Source organism: Dipodomys merriami, unplaced genomic scaffold, assembly GCF_024711535.1.
Source record: "Dipodomys merriami isolate MVZ:Mamm:240054 unplaced genomic scaffold, mDipMer1.0.p SCAF_3, whole genome shotgun sequence".
In the NCBI taxonomy this organism is placed as follows: Eukaryota; Metazoa; Chordata; class Mammalia; order Rodentia; family Heteromyidae; genus Dipodomys; species Dipodomys merriami.
In genome coordinates, this window is record NW_027204492.1 from 41439676 (window position 1) to 41455116 (window position 15441).

At 40.6% G+C, this 15441-nt stretch overlaps 1 pseudogene; it reads left to right on the forward strand.

The window, feature by feature from the left end:
• Window positions 1–13797: 13797 nt before the first annotated feature.
• Window positions 13798–14916, forward strand: LOC138839777 (lysosomal-associated transmembrane protein 4B-like; annotated as a pseudogene).
• The last annotated feature ends 525 nt before the right edge of the window (window positions 14917–15441 follow it).

Sequence of the window (15441 nt, forward strand, 5' to 3'; positions counted from 1 at the left end):
TAAGAATGGCACAAAAAATACCTGAGAGATTCCACCTTGAAAGAAGTCAGACAAGATGGTCTACTCCTGTCATCCCAGCAACTATGGGAACTCTAAAGTAGGTAGACTGCAGTCCAGGCCAGACCTAGGTATGAGCCAGACCCTATGCAAAAATAAATGCTAAAAAACAGGACTAGAGGCATGACTCCACAGAAAAATACCAGCCTACCAAGTGTAAAGTCTTGCGTTCAAACCTCAGTATAACACACACACACACACACACACACACACACACACACACACACACACACACACACACACACACACACACACACACACCAAATAGAAAACCCAGAGTATTTACTCATTTTATCTCCTATGTGCCCAAATGCTTCGAGAATCTATTCCACAATCCCAAATATCTCACAAAGCTACCTATCATTTTTGCAGCCCATCAATGTGACCAACACGATATACTAATTGTGTCCTTTGATACCTAAAATAATTAAAGTACTAAAAATAATAGTTCCATAGACATGAATGTTCCTGAAACTGACAGATGTGACAAGTAATAGAAGCAGAAATAACAGTGTAGGGACAGCACTGCTGTTCAACCTCTCTTTTCCTGGCCCCTGACAAGGTAATCAAAACACACACAGAAAAGACTTACATTTTCAGCAGGGTGGTGACATTCATGCATTAGTGGAAATCAAACTTTAACGACCGCAAGACTTGGAAAGAAAAAAAAAGCAGGAATCTGTCTTCAGCTTCCCTAATACTAGGCTCCTCACAAGCCTAGGCAGGAATCACTAATAATTACTGACAAGAGGGCTAGAAACCTGGGAGAAAATAAGATCATAAAGAACCCAAGGAAGTAAACCTCACATCCTAATTATCTATACACTCTCACCTCCAAGCCATTGTACCGCATCTCAAGGATTATGTACAGGAAAATTTTAATGTCAGAAAAACTTGCCCCCATACTTCTGCCTGTGCCTGTGTGTCCCCTACATTCTCAGATTAGTGCTCATGGAATACAAACTAATTTTAATACTAGACTAGGAAAAAATACAATAAGAAGCATAATGCTATTATTTGTTTTCTTTATAATGGCCATTCTACCTGGGGTGAGGTGTACTCTCAATGTTATTTTGATTTGCCTATCTTTTATGGCCAGCCATGCTGGACATTTCTTCATGTGTCTATTAGCCATTCTTATTTCCTCTCCAGTGAAGTCTCTTTTTAATTCTTTAGCCCCCTTATTAATGTGGGTGGTTGTTTCTTCGAGGATTTGTTGTTGTGGGTTTTTAATTTTTGAGCTCTAGGTATATATTTTAGATGAGTCCCTTATCTGTTCTATAGCTAGGGAGGATCTTCTCCCAATATGTGGGCTTTCTATTTATCTTACTAGCTATGTTCTTTGCCATGCAGAAGCTCTGCAACTTAATGTGATCGCATTTATCCAGCCTTTCTTTGATTTGGCAGGGATGTGGCCAAAAGGGAATGCTACTACACTGTTGGTGGGAATGTAAAATGGTTCAACCATTCTGGAAAGCAATATGGACATTCCTCAAAAGACTACACATAGAAATCCCCTGTGATCAAGCAATCTCACTCCTGGGCATTTACCCAAATGATCACAAGCAAAGCCACACTAAAGATACAGGCACAACTGTGTTCATTGCAGCATTATTTACTATAGCTAAGATATGAAACTAACCCAGATGCCCCTAAACAGACAAATGGATCAAGAAAATGTGGCAATATATTTTAATATATTTATATCATATATATTCTTAATATTAATTATATATTGTATAAATATATAGCATATCCTCACTATGTACCTCACAATTACATACATTAAAATTTTTAATAAAATAAAAAGAAAGCCACCAAAAATTAAAACTTATACACTAGAATGTCAGCCAAAATACCAACTCTAAACATACTAGTTGTATGGTATTGAGCAAGTTACTAAGATTCCAGTTTCCTTATCTGTGAATACAGCAATAATACCTACCCTGTACAAGTTTTATGACAGAACCACAGAATATTTTCATGATTGCCTATTTCTCATAGTCCTTTTTTATGTCCTAGTTTTGGGGCTTCAAATCAGGATCTAGGCTCCAGGCTAGTGCTCTTGAGCCACAACTCTAATTCTGAGTTTTTAATGTTATTAATATATTATTTATAATAAAATATGTATTAATATATACATACAATGGAATTCTATGCTTCCATCAGAAAGACTGACATCGCCCCTTTCATAAGGAAATGGAAAGACTTGGAAAAAATCATATTGAGTGAAGCAAGCCAGACCCAAAGAAACTAGGCTCCATGGTTTCTCTCATTTCTAGTAATTAGTACATGTCTAGCATAGTCCTAGCAGAGAATTACAATAGCTCAATAGCTATGTACATATGACCAAATAAAATGATGTTAATCAAAATTAACTCCAAGATGTGGAAACAAGGGGTCTTTTTTGTTGTTGGCCTTGTTGTTATCAATGTACTGTATCAAGTTCTTTTTTTTTTCTCTTTCCCTTTAGTTTATCCCCGGTAATCACTGTTTTTGATTCTGGTACCCTGTGTCTTGCATATATGTTTATCTGATTTGGGGAAGGGAAGGGGAATAACAAAATGGTGAAACAAGGACAAAGGGTGACCCAATGCAACAATGATACAAGAAACAATTTGAAATGAACTTTACAACTTCAAGGAGTGGAGGAGCTGGGGTGGGGAGGGATAGTGGGAGAAAAACAAAGGAGTGTGTAACAATGCTTGACAAGAAATGTATTCATTACCTTACTTATGTAACTGTAACCCCTCTGTACAACACCTTCACAACAAAATAAAGTATAATAAAAATTAAAAATAAAATAAATAAAAACAGTGTAAAATTCTAAAGAAGAAAACAATCTGCCAAATTTGCTGAGATGTTCCACAATACTGATGCACATACTGTATTGCTGAATTTGCATATGCTATAGGAATTAGCCACAGCCACAGCAAAATTTTAAATCCAGGCTGCTTTGTCCTTGTTTCCAATAATGCCCCAAAGCTACCTCTTTTCTCATATTCAGCTCAAGTCAGCAAGTAGGAACTTTCACATTAAAAGAAGTAAACTAAAACTTGGAAAATACATCTGCCAAAAAATATTAAATGATTATTCTGAGGTCAAGTGCTAATGATCTGTGGATTAGAATGACTGGTGTGAAGCTGGCTGTAACTCAGAGTTATTAAGTGCTACCCCATCCAAGTAAGGGCAAGAGATGAAATCCAGTCAGGCATTCAATGTTGAGATAGCAATAGGTGATATTCAGAAGAGTAGGCTGGTAAGTAATGTTAGCGTCTGTTCTCCCCTTTCCAGTTCCCACAAGAGAGAAGCTAGCACTGGTTTTCTGAATTGATACTTCTCAAATTTTAAGATTAAATATGGATTTTATGAAAATCCAAATTTTTATTTATTTTTTATTGTGAAAATACCATACAGAGGGGTTAAAAATCCAAATTTTTATTAAACTCCAAATGCCTTTGGGATAAGTCTGCAGTGAAGCCTGAGGTTGTGCATTTCTAAGAAGGTACTAGATGCTGCTGACACTGCTTACTCATATTCCCACACTTCATTCTATCAATGGTCTAAACTTGAGGATAGCAATCTAAAGCCTAAAAGTCAAATCAGGCCTCCTGCTTGCTTTGCACACCCTATGAGCTCAGAGGGGTATCTCAGTGCTGATAACAATAAGAACCTACAGACTGGTGGACATGGTGGCTCAAACCTGTAACCCAAGCTATGCAGAAATCAAAGATCAGGGAGATTGAGGTTCAAGGATAACCCCAGGAAAAAGTAAGATCCTATCTGAAAAATGACTAAAAGCAAAAAAAGGAGTGACTATATGGCTCAAATAATGAAGTTCCTGCCTCAGAAGAGAGAGGCTCTGAATTCAGTAGTGAAAGGGTAAATTTAGTTAAAAACCTCCATAGATTAGTTAGGATTCATAGCACCTGGAGAACATTTTCCCGGAGAAGGCATTGCTGGCTTGGTGAGCTGTGACCAGACTATGATAAATGCAAGACTGTCTTTAAATCCTAGTGGTTGAGAATAGAACCCGGCCTCCCTCCTTCCTAGCTCCTCACAATCTAATTGAGAGGGCAAGAATATCAACTGATCTAATTGAAAACTACAATTTCAGTTCCCTGAGACCAACAGTGACTCAGCAACTTTTCTCTGATTGGCTGGTCATCCTTCACCTTAATTGCATAGATGCATCCAATCAGAGCATAGCCTAAACAAAGAGACAGAGTAGCAGAGAAATTAGGCAATGCACTGAAGAGCAGACTGAGAGAACACATCAGAAAACTTCACTGAGATACTTCTCTTTATGAGAAGTCCATTGTCTTGCATTTTAGTAGTCACACTTCTGAAAGGAGAACCCAAAAGGGCTACAGTGGCAGTGCTGGCAGTGGAGGTATAACACTGGCAGGCATGTGTCTGCTGCTGAACTGCAAGAGAAACAGGTACTGCCTGCTACAGGGCTGCAATCCTAGTGGTCACTGCTGGCTGTGATAGGCCCTCTGATTCCTTCTCAACAGGACTATAGCACTGAGCAGCAGTAGAAGAAAATTCCTATCAGTGCCAACAAAAAAAAATAGAAATATTTTCCATGTGATGTGAGCCCAAGGAACAAGAACGATGAAACCACTATGTATTCAGCCCTCTACTGATTTTCTGACACAAAAACCCACAACCACAAAAGAGCTCATAGAAATAAACTCTAGTCTAAAAAAAGTACCTTTATTTCAAGTTACTTCCTCCAATGACCCATCACTGGTGCCCAAACCCAATAGCAGAATTATCAAGTTACTTCATTAAAAGATCAAATTTTAAATTTACTAGATAGCATAGCTACATTTTACCTATGGCAGAGGGAAGTCCCCAGGTCTGTAGTGAACAGCTCAATCTCCTGCATAAGGAATAGTATTGGAGATTATAGACTGCGCCAACTTAGCTCTTTGACCACAAGCAAGTCATTTTATCTCCCCATGCCTCATTTTCCCATCCATAAGATGGGGACAAAATAACTCACAATAACCACAATAACTTTACAATAACTCTCTACATCTTTGCATTGCAAGCACTTTGCACAGGGGTACATAAGTAGTTGACTGCCAGCTGTTATTTAATCTGAAATTTTTGAGAGAATATTGTATTCTCCCCTAGAATATATTCAAGTTTGTTTGAACCAAGAAAAAGCAAAAAGGCAGAAAAAGACTGTAGCTACTCAGTGCCATACAAACTTGTACATCAAGGACTTGCAGGAGTTGAGCTTGCAAAGCATGAAGTCAAGGACAAATTTGGGCAAAACAGGGAAAGTCAGTAAGGAGCAGAAAATCAAGCAATGAGAAGATCTGAGAAAAATACAGTGACTTCAGAAAGCTCTAGACTAGATGAAACAATGGGGGCAAGTTGAGGGCAAGGTGAGGACACTGGCCATTCAGAAGACAGGAATGCTTAGAGGGTACCAAAGACCTTTCTTGTGAGTCCCAATTTCTGAGTTCTCTGTGGCAGAAAGACCTTTCAGCAGTCCTAAGTCAAACCTTCCTGCTCGGCTCCAAACAAGGACATGGTGTTTGTCTATTACATCTAAAATACGGGAATGTTTGCAGTAGAAAGGCCATTTTGTTTTCGCTTAACAAAGCAATGCAGCACAGGAATAGTGGCTGAGGCACTCTTGTCCTCCTTTCAAAAACAACAAAGGAAATCATCCTTAGGAAACAAAAATTCATGTACAATAGACTAATGGGTAAAATATTTGCCAGGCTGTAGGAACTTTACTCAGTATGCAAATAAGTTGAATGAGAGGAAAGAAAAAAAATCAAACACAGCTGTTCTCTTTTCTTTCTCCCTGTGTTGACCAGGAGGAAAGGATTTTTCAAGTAATTAAAAAAAACACTTGTAGCACTTTATTGCTCCTGCTGCAAAGACAGCCTCCTCCACCCTTAGATTTCTTATTGTTCCATCGTCCTGAATACATGTAATTATTCTACGTCTGGTATTATCCGTTCCACACAAACAGCAGAGTATTTTCTCAACTTTTGTCCTATACCGCAAGGATCTATCAAAAATAAGCATCCACAGAATAGGAGGAATTGAAAGGATGCTTCCCTGTCTAGTGGAAAATTTAGAGGAAAAAGATCCTGCACTTCCTATACACATGAGCACACACACACACACACACACACACACACACACACACACACACACACACACACACCTCAAAAGTTATATGGTTCTCTCAGGACTCGAAAAACGCATAATTATAGTGCATCACACCCCTTCTATTGCACTATGCTTGGGCTATACTGTAGGGATGTAGTCTTCACCCACACACAGCCTGGAAAGCGACAGGCTCGTCTTCGAACTGCCTCAAGAGCCATCTGTCTTTTGGTTGCAAAACCGGCTATGATTTCCTCCTGGGCACATGGCTCAATATATGTTTTTACATAGACAGGCATGGATGAGAAAGTCATTTTTCAAGAACTCACATCCTCAGATGTACATACGCATAGACACATAGCTGAGCTTGGAAACTTTGTATTGAGAGGGGGACATCTTGTGGATTATCTTGGAATTGAGCATTTAAAGAAGGAAGGCCAGTAACAGAAACACCAAGGCAGATGATGGATGATACAGCCACTTTATGAAGGACTTCCTATAAGTCAGGCCCAGTAGTAGGAATTTTACATATATTCGCTCACTTGATCCTCAGAGTAAGCCTAGAAAGTAGGGAGTCTTTTCTTGTTCTGCAGGTAGGGAAACTGAAATTCGGGGAGACAATAAGTATCTTACCTAAAGCTTCACATCTGCTAAATGGAAATGCCAGGACTCAATATAGATTTCTGAGACTCAAAAGTTAACCCGTTTTCCTTGTAATATCACCAATACTCTTAGCAACACTATGAGAACTGGCACTCTGTAGTTCGTTGGTTAAGAGTGCAGGCTTTGGCGCCACACTGCTTGAGTTTGATTCCAGCTCTGTTGGGTAGCCTTGACAAAGAAACATATCCAGATGACCCTATTGGCTCACTTCCTCCTTCTTTTAGGTAGTTTAGCAGAGAGCTGGCTCAGCTGCACCAAGCCTGTCTTCAGAAAGAAAAGGCTTTTGGCTAATGTTACTACTTCTCATAGGCAAAGCTGTTCCTAAGGCCTTCGGTATGCAGATGCTGGCCCTCCATAAGCATAGCCCATTTCCTAGTATGTTCTCTGGGACGAGAGGTCTTTTAGTATGTTTCTTACCACTTTAAAAGATGAGGTGCCATCGTAAACCATCTCGGGTTAATCTATAAAGAATATGTCAGACATGGTTGGGTCAGGGTTCCTTCTTGATCATGGTGTACTCTCTGTTTGAGTCTAATTCTAATGTGCTGACCTAGGCAGACTACACCCTTGCTGGAAACTTAACCACACAGAGTGCATACAAAACATCTCGGGCTGGCCTGGCAGGTGGCATAATGAGATTTCTGGGGACTGCATGCACTCTGCTCTGCCTTCACTTTTAAAGATCAGTCACACAGAAAGCCACAGTATATCTGTACCGTGTGGAACTAGGTGATGTGTACATGACTCCCTTCATGACAAAACTTGAACACACTCTGGTTTCCTCACCTCTAAAGAGGGTGAGATGAGAGCATTCAGAGCATCCATATAATCAGGACTGTGATGTTATTTCATAAGTACTCACTAAACATTAGCTACAAAGATAGCTGTATTCAGACTAGAAAAGGATCTGAGAGCTCATTGGGCATAGGTCTCTTACTTTACAGATGAGGAAAGAGGCTTAGAAAATTGAAAGAAATTAAAACAAGGAGATTCAAGTACATAGTGGTACAATGAAAGAAGATCTTCCTCTCCCAGCCCAATAGGATTTGAAATGGTGGTGTATAAAAACAGCTTTGTAAAATGAGTGCAGTATTATATACCCCAAGGGTGCCAACTACTTAAAAGAGCCTTTAATCAAGTCCTTTTAGAATGTGATAAGTCCCTCTCCCTTACCCTTCTCTCTGCCCAGCCAGACCATCACCATGCTGATAATTTAAAAGCTCAGCTCAAAACATCACCTCTAAAAAGCTTCTCTTCTGTCCAGCCTCCCCCTCACCTCCTCTGAATTCTTACAGCACTTGTCATCTCTGCATACCGTTTAGCACATAATACTCCCTTGTATTCTTGTGTAATGTTTCATGCTGTGAATCTCCTCTGCTTCTTCACCTGTCTTACATCCAGTCCAAGAATTAAGCTGAGTGACTACTGATAGATATGTATTACTCTTTGCTAAGTTTTAGATTCCTTTTATTAAAAACAAACAAACAAACGGGCACTTGCTGGGCAGGAGTGGCTTGCAACTATGATCCTAGCTTCTCAGGAAGTTGAGGTCTAAGGACCCCTTTGAAGCCAAGCCAGGCAAGAAAGTTCATGAGAATCTTATCTCCAATTTACCACTAAAAAGCTGTAAATGGAACTAAGGCTTAAGTGGCAGAACGCTAGCCTTGAGCAAAAAAAAAATGAGGCAGAGCCTAGGCTCTGAGTTCAAGCCAAACACACACACACACACACACACACACACACACACACACACACACACACACAGAGAGAGAGAGAGAGAGAGAGAGAGAGAGAGAGAGAGAGAGTAAAAAGAAGCACATTTGAGCCACCATAAAAAGAAAGTCAGATGTATACAATGCCAAAATACACAAGATTTATTTAGAAGCTCATTCAGAATAGTCCCTAAATACTACATACTGTGTATACTAGGAACTGTTTTTAGAAGTTTCTCTACACCTACATAATTTCCTTCTTGTATAAATTCATTGAAGGCATCAGGCTGTATTCCAAGCATTCTATACATATTAATTCATTGAATCCGTCCACTAAGTTAGGTACCAGAATATCTCCATTTTACAAATAGGAAAACTAGACTCACAGTGGTAAGCCATTATGTAGGATCATAGAGCTAGTAAGAAATTAAATCCAGATTCAAATCACACACACTCTGGCCTTAGAGCTCACACTTTGAACAGCTCTTCTGCAGCACTTCTCTACCCCCACATTGGTCCTCGGCAGTGGGAGTGTGTGTGTGTGTGTGTGTGTGTGTGAGAGAGAGAGAGAGAGAGAGAGAGAGAGAGAGAGAGAGAGAGAGAGAGAGAGAGAGAGAGAGTGTATGTGTGTGTGTGTGTGTGTGTGTGTGTGTGAGATCTGCATTCTCCAAAGCAGAAGCCCAAATATTTTCTGTGATAAAGCAGATGAGAAAAGCCTGCCCCTACAAAGTTACAATACGATTACTACACAATGCCACGACAACTGACAAGTGGAGAGAGCAATCAAATAGCAGCTGCTATGCTGTTACAGTTGTTAAGCACCAGTACACTGTGTGTATTCTCTCTTTGAATCTTTACTACAACCCTATGAGGTTGATGGTATTATCTCCATTTTTTCAGGTAAAGAGGTGGATGTTTACAGAAATAGAAGGTTAGTTCAGAGGTGGGAACTGAATATCAATATTATGCCCTACATTATATGCCATATGCCATCTTCAGGTCTTGGTTTTGCATAGGTGAAGAAGGTTGGAGCTTAGGTTTTCACTCTAAACTGGCTCTATTACTTGGCATTAGGCAAGGAAGCTTGAGTATAATCATGTCGCTCTGGAGAGCCACTAAAGCCAGGGTTACCAGAGAGGACCAAAAAAGAGCTACAAAACCACTAAACCTCAGAGCTAGGAGCATGTAAGAATTCTGAGACATATGAAATGATGGTAATGTGAAGGCACACTCTGGGCATCAGTCATTCTCAAACCCAAGTGGACCTCAGAGTCCCCTGAAGGGCACACTACAGCTCAGACTGCTGGGTCCCCATCCCATGGTTTCCAGTTTCTAATACACTATGCCTCAGGCAGAGCTAGATGATTTGCATGTCTAACCTGGTCCCCAGCTGATGATAACACTGAACATCTTAGGACCACACTTTGAGAATCAATACAATACGTGATTCTGGGTAGAAGGCAAAGCCACTTAAATGTTTATCAAACATCATGTCCCGGGCCCTACCTGCTTCATGGTCTCTACAGTGCACCTGTAGGTAGGCTCAGCCCTATTGTTACTAAAAGACCAGTCCTGACTATAAGAACTCCCCTCATACATACCTTTTAAAATGGCAACAATCAGTTTCTACCTTAATCTCAATTGCTGCTTTAGGAATTCAATGTCCAATCAGCTTTAAAAGAAGTCCTTGACAGACGCTGGTGGCTCACACTTGTAATCCTAGCTACTCAGAAGACCGAGATCTGAGGATCAGGGTTCGAAGCCAGCTCAGGCAGGAAGTCCATAAGACTCTCATCGCCACTAAGGTATTCACAAGAAGCTGGAAGTGGTGCTGTGGCTCAAGTAGTAGAGCACTAACCTTGAACACAAAGAGGCACAGCAACAGCACGCAGGCCCAGAGAGAGTTCAATCCCAGGATCAGGAAAAAAAAAGAAAAAGAAAAATAGGAAGAGAAAGAAAAAGAAGTCATGCTTGACTAATGTCACACCACCAAGCCTGGAATTCTGCTCTGACTGGAATTTGCAGCTCCTTGACTGATACATTGCTTCCTGTTGTCTGGCATGCCTAGTGAACCACAAATGATTATCCTCAGCATAATCTCTCTGCTCCCTCCTAATGGTCTCCTCCATCTCTCCCTTCCCTTCTGTGAATGTGGAATGGTAGAAACCAATGGTTAAAAAAATGGAACCGGGAGGATTTGGGAAGAAAAAAGAGCCCTAGAGTCACTTGTCTTCAGAAGAGACTCCATGCTAAGGCAAAACACATACATGATTGAGGTCAGCTTTCCCAGAGTCACATAAAAGATCAATTTGGGGAACCAACAACCTCAGCAATTAATGAAAAACATGTTTTTGCCTATGATGAATCCTCTGAGTTTTATATCATGTAAGGCCTGAGTAGAACAAAGAACAATATGACATTGCATTGAACTGCAAACTAAATGAGCTAAAGATGTGCTGTGAAAGTAGCATGAATTACCTGAGTAGCATCCCTATGTTTGTTTATTCATCATTACATCATATATTCATGTTTATTCATACATTCATCATACAGTAGTACACCCTACATCATAGAATTTTTGCAATGATTAAGAGGATATCTGGGAAGCACGTAGCTGCCTTCAGTGACCTGCATGTAGGAAGAACTATTCTTATTTACTATTTGAACAATTTACTGTTTTCCCCCCCAAGGCTCTGGGACTGAGATGGGCCCTCCGCTACTTGATATGTATGTTGCTACACTAGCCATCAATTTCTCTAAAAGCAGAGAATATTATTATGTCTGGTGGAATGGTTCCAAGACTCCCTTCCAGATACCCTCATTGGGTTGCTTGTACAACTTAATGTAATGTTTTGTGGGGTTTTTTTGGTAACAAAGCTCAAGTGTTTATTACAAAGTAAAAATACTGCAAATAAGACATAACATTCATTATACAGTAATCTAAACAAAACATTTTTTTCATTTCCTTTTTGTCCTTTTTTTGCTGGTTTAATTTTGTGTTCTTTTTTGTTTTCTTGGAAGGGCAAGATGGCCATGAGAGAACAATACAGCTCAAAGGGAAGAGACACAGCAATCCATCAGAGAGATGCATACACAGAACCTCACTGAAGGATGGGTGGGCCCACAGAAGACCCCTCCACCCCCAACAGACCCCATCACCCCCACAGAGTTAAAAGATTCAGCCTACACTCTCCAGGGGGCACCCCACTCTTATGTGGACAGCTCTTAACCATTTCCCAAAAGCCCAAAGGTTCTCCTTCCTGGGATTCTAAACCTATATATCCTTGGGTGGCCCCCCTGAGTTGACCCAGATCAGCTACCTGGGACAAGGACAGCAAAAGCTCTGAGCCTCTGTATACTGTACTTTCCCATTCACAACCATCTGACCTCTTGTGTAGTTACCTCTGAAATCACAAGATGATCCAGGAAGGGAATTCACATCTTGGGAGTCACCACCAAATAGCTGATTATTTTAAAATGATCCTGGGGTGGGGGAGGCGGCTTTCCCCTTCCCGATTCAGAGCTGACACCTATGAATTTGAACCAGTTTTAAGTGGAAGACAAGTGAAAGATATCTCATAAAAACTTCAGTTGAGAATATAAAAAAATGTAAAATAAATTTTCCTAAAAGAAAATTAGAAAAAAAGCAAAGTGCTCACTATTTCTTTTTTAATTGGAAATCTTGTCTGCCAAACAGGAATTTTTTAGGTTAATCTGCTTCTGTGAATCCTCAATTGAAGCCACTGTCATTTTTCTGACAGGCACACATCTTTTCTAAAAGCCACCTCTGACACAGGCGGGGCTGGGCCTTTGCAAAACCAGCCCAAAGCAGAAGGAGATACCTTAAGAAACCAACTGTGTGTGTGTGTGTGTGTGTGGTGATATCAAATAAAATAACCAGGTACAGAATACAATGGTTTGGTGTTCAGATGGCATCTTTTGTTCTTCAAGGGAAGACAAGAAATGGGAAAGGCCACATGGGAAGAAACAAACACATTTAGTGTTTTTCTGGTCATGAGAAACTGGACTTGGAAGTGGAGCACACCTTGCACACACAGTTCATTTATTTGCACTCATGAATCTCTTATTTTAACCAGAAAATAAACACCAACTTCATTTTAAAAACAACAACAATAGCAATACAAAGGGTTTCCAATTTTTCAGCAGAAAAATAACCTGAAACCAGCACCACCTGGTAAACGTTATACTATCAAAAGCTCACGCCACATTTGCTGACCCGTGGCCCACAACCAAACAGAGGGCCATCAAGGACAAGTGCTATCAGCAGGGCTAGAAGAACATGCTTTGACTGGGGGTGGCTTCACGCCAATTCCTCAGAGAGAAGGCTAGAAGGACCTTATTCTTGTTTAGGTCTTGGTGTAGAGAGAATATAGCAATGTGGAGACCACACCTTGGTTCTTGCATTCAAGAAAAACTACAAACCTATTAATTTCTGATCATTTGTCAGACTGCTCTCTGAAGAATCTTAGTCCATCCCCAACCCATCTAGGTGTGGGAAATCTTTTAAACTTTTTTAAACTACCAATGTGAATCATTCTTCCAGTGAAGCAAACTCCTGGTAGATTCAGGATTGTTGTAGGTTAACATTGTGGCCAAGTGATCAAGCATCCTGCTCACAGTCCAGAGCTTGTTTAAGTCTGACTGAACTTCACTCACTGACGTTTTCAGGTTACAGGAGGAAATCAAGTGTGTCCTGAGGAGGCAGACAGCGGCCTGGTCCTGGCCAAGTGGCATGAGCCCCCGCTCCTGCGCCTTCTGCAGTGACTCCATGGTGCTGTGTAGCTTGCCCACTCTTCTCTCCAAGTCAATCATGATATGATAGAGGGTCAGGTTGGACTCCACCAGGCTTTCCAGATGGTACAGGTTCAGGTTGGCCTCTGCCAGGTGTTCCACGTGCTGTTCATACCTTCCTCAAATCTGACAAAAGAAACTTTTCATCCAAATCAATACAAAAAGACAAAGAAGGACATCACATATTAATACAGGGAATAATCCAAGAAGAAGATATCAACAATATCAATTTATACTCTCCAAACTTTGGGGCACCCAAATACATTGAGCAAATATTCTCAGACTTACAGAAAAAATAGACCCAAATACAATAATACCAGGAGAGTTTACTAGTCCACTCTCAACAAAGGACAGGTCTACCAACCTGAGGATTAGCAAAGAAGCCTCTGAATTAAATAATACCATATCCCAAATGGACTTAATCGACATATACAGAGTTTTCCACCTAGCAACCCAGTGTACATTCTTCTCAGCAGCCCATGGAACTTCCTCCAAAATAGATCATATCATAGCTCACACAGAGTTTAAGAGGAGACCGTGTGGTGGATGCATAGCCAGCAATGGTAAGTATGAAAAGTCCAACGTGGGGTTCCTCTGCCTTTCTGCAGTTTGGTTCAAGGAGGTGCCATCTAGGAGGCGGGTTGACCCACAGAAAGAGGATGGGGGGGCGATCCAATGACTCCTGACTCTGTCCCCTCCCAGGTGTTCAGCACCTGGAAGGTTTAGCAAGAAGCCAATTCAGCTCCAATGGAGAGCTGAACTGGGACTCCATGACGACAGGAGATGCGCCAGGAGACAGGATGAGCCATAAGACAGAACACAGGACACAATCAAGGAGAGACAGGTGGCACAGAGTCCAGCCTCCATCCTCTTGTATTTGCTTATCTACATTTGATCATCAATGCGGTGCTATTGCTGATTTTATTGAGTGCTCTGGCTGATCCATATCAGTACCACTTTTCAAGTTCTGAATTAGGAAGGGACTTTGAGTTCCTGGATGATGCCAACATGTATATTGCTATTGCAATTTCTCTTCTCATGATCCTGATATGTGCAATGGCTCCTTATGGAGCATACAAGCAACATGCTGCCTGAATCATCCCATTCTTCTGTTAGCAGATCTTCAATTTTGCCCTGAACACCTTGGTTGCTTGTTTATCCAAACTCCACTTGGGAATACATTTGACAGCTGCCTCCTGATTTTCCCTACAAAGATGACATAATGTCAGTAAATCCTACCTGTTTGGTCCTTATTATTCTTCTATTTATCAGCATTATCCTGACATTTAAGGGTTACTTGATTAGCTGTGTCTGGAATTGCTACTGCTACATCAATGGCAGAAATTCCACTGATGTCCTGGTTTATGTTACCAGCAATGACACTAAGGTCCTATTGCCCCCATACGATGATGCTACTGCTGTGAATGGTGCTGCCAAGGAGCCGCTGCTGGCGCTGCTGCCACAACCACCTATGTGTCTGCCTGAGATGGGGTGGAGGTGGGAGAAGCAGCTCAGCTTTGCAGACATCTGAATAATAGTTCAGTATGTTTAGTTCCTAGATGAGCTGTTTGAGTTGTCCATTGTAAAATACCATATTTTACAATTTAGTTATGTTGAGACCTTGTATAGTCTCATACATGTACTTTTAGCTAGAGTTCTGGGGTATTGTACCTGGGTAGGGTTCTTTCTGTAGGAATGGGGTGTAATTGAGATCCATTAGTGTGTTCCAGAAATATAGATAGACTTCAAGCCTCTATAGTCTACTTTTGTACCTACTCAGTCCCAAAGCTGGGCAATGGGTTAATTTTTCCCCTATCTTCTCTTTCTCATGAAAGTGTAAAACAAAATCAAAATTAGATCATGCTTTTTCTCAAACCATTCTAGTAGCCTTACACATCCTCAAACAAAAGAAAGAAAACAAAATAAGGAATATTAATTGTTCAGTCATTGCTTTAATGAGGTAAAGAGGCACCCTCATATATATGTTAGAAAGAATGATCCTACTATTTCTATGACATTTTAAATTTGCTGATCAAGGATTTTCTCCATGGGCTGA